We start from the raw sequence: 2,303 nt of genomic DNA on the forward strand, positions 1-2,303 counted from the left end.
CCTGGCACTCACTTTGTAGACCAGGCTGGCCTCGAACTCAGAAATCCGCCTGCCTCTGCCTCCCGAGTGCTGGGATTAAAGGCGTGCACCACCACGCCCGGCTTCCTTTTCTTTTATTAACATCTGCTATACAGTATTTTTTCATACTTATCTGTAGTACACATGTCTGCAGATATGCTTGAACCCTACTTACAAAGACTTATGAAATCACAGAAAAAAAAAAAGTTAAGGTCATCTTCAAGTGAAATTCTTTTTACTTTGATTCAATGTTCCCCTGAACACACCCTGTCCCAAAGAGCAAAGCCTGTGCCAGGCCTGTAAGTCAGATGCTCATCGTGGGTACGCTGAAATTCATTCCCTGCCCATGTAATTGTGAAAGCTCACTTTGGACCTTCTTTGAGTCCTGCCTTGATGCATTTTGTTCAGAAGTGCTGTATGCTTGATCCTAGATCCAAGGGGTAGACAAGATTGTGGATGGAGTTTGTATCTGGGATAAGGCCTTCCCACGGCTGCACACAAATGGCCCATAGTGAGAGGATACAGAGGGCAGGCTATAGGGCTCAGGGCTGGGCAGGGCTGGCTGGAGTTGACAGTGGGTTTGATAATTCTAAGCTGGCAGCCAAGTGAGATGGAGTGGTGCTTGCCTATAATCCTACCTGAATCTAGATGGTCTCAAGTTTGAGGTCAGCTTGGACTATATCATGAGACTCTATGTGAAAACAACAGCAAAAAACAAAAACACACAGAAAGGAAGGAAGGGGAAAGGGAGGGAGGCAGAAAGGAAGGAAAAAGGCAGGGGAAATGCCTCAGCCTTAGGGTTTCTGCTGCTGTGATAAAACACCATGACTTACAGCAATGAGAGAAGGTAAGTGTTTATTTCATCTTCTACTGATAGATAACAGTTCACCATTTGTGGGGCCATGATAGGCAGCCTATTTTTATCGAATGAGGCTTGCTCTACAAGGGACAGAACACCGAGCCACGTTCCCAAAGACAGGTGCCTGAAACCACAGAGCCCCCAACTCCATAATTCTGTGACTATAAGTCACACAGAAAATGTTCCAAGCTTCTGGCATTCTTGCTAGACTCCACCCTCACAGTGCTGAGATTAAAGGCGTGCCCCGCCACCACCGCCCCGCTCTTACTCTCCTCTCTAGCCTTCCTCTGTTTCCCTTCCACCCTCTCTCCATGTGGCCATGGCCGGTCCCTCTCCCTCTTTCTACCTTCTCTCTTTCCCCCTGCCTTTCTACAATAAAGCTCTAAGACCCTAGACCGTCTCTGCTCTTCAAGGCCCGCTGTGCTTGAACGATGGGATAGGTTTTCCCCTAAGGAGCTGAGTTTAACCTCCTGCCAGAAGGCCTTCCTATGCGCCAGCCACAGACCCGACTAAGGACTCTCGCCTGCATGAGGATCACCCAGTGCCCCTTTTCCCCCTGCCCCCTCCTCCCTTTAGCCTGGGGCTGACCAAGCCACCCCCATGGGCCCCCATTTGTTCTCAGCTCTAATGTAGTGTCCATCGGTATCTGGGATGCCTGAGACTGGGAACCTGGTACCTGGAGCTGCCCCTTGTCCACCACCCACCGAGCTAGGGGTCCAGTGGCTTCCCGCAGCCAAACATCCACCTGGGGCTGTGTGGAAAGCGTGCTGCAATCTTCCGTGTCTGCCTGACCAGAGCACCGGAACTCTGGTGGGAGTCAGGTTTTCCCCCACACCCACAGCCCAACAACCATTAAAGAAGTCAGGACAGAAACTCAAGCAGGGCTGGGTGCTAGTGGCGCTTGCCCTTTGTCCCAGAACTAGGGAGGCAGAAGCAAGCAGATCTCTGAGTTTGAGGCCAACCTGGTCTACAGAATGAGTTCCAGGATAGCAGGTCTACACAGAGAATCCCTATCTCCAAAAACCAACCAACCACCACCAACAGCACACACACACACACACACACACTAAAACCAAGCTGAGCAGAAACATGGAGGCCGGAACTAAAGCAGAGGCCATGGAAGGGTGCTGTTCACTGGCTTGCTCAACCTGCTTCCTTACAGAACCCAGGACCACATCTGAGGAATACCACCAGCCACAGTGAAATGGGTCCTTCCACAGGCCAATTTGATGGGGGTATTTTCTCAATTGAGGTCCCTTCCTCTCAACTAACTCCAGCTCCTTTCAAGTTGACCTACCAACCAAACAACAACAAAAACCAGGACATCGGGGGCTGGTGAGATGGCTCAGTGGGTAAGAGCACCCGACTGCTCTTCCGAAGGTCCAGAGTTCAAATCCCAGCAACCACATGGTGGCTCACAACCATC

General features: G+C 50.8%; 1 pseudogene; it reads left to right on the forward strand.

Moving 5' to 3' along the window:
- The first annotated feature begins 855 nt into the window (after window positions 1-855).
- The window catches only part of LOC110284538, a 7,553-nt pseudogene continuing 6,105 nt past the window's right edge, over window positions 856-2,303 (forward strand).

This window comes from Mus caroli, chromosome 18 (assembly GCF_900094665.2).
Source record: "Mus caroli chromosome 18, CAROLI_EIJ_v1.1, whole genome shotgun sequence".
In the NCBI taxonomy this organism is placed as follows: domain Eukaryota; kingdom Metazoa; phylum Chordata; class Mammalia; order Rodentia; family Muridae; genus Mus; species Mus caroli.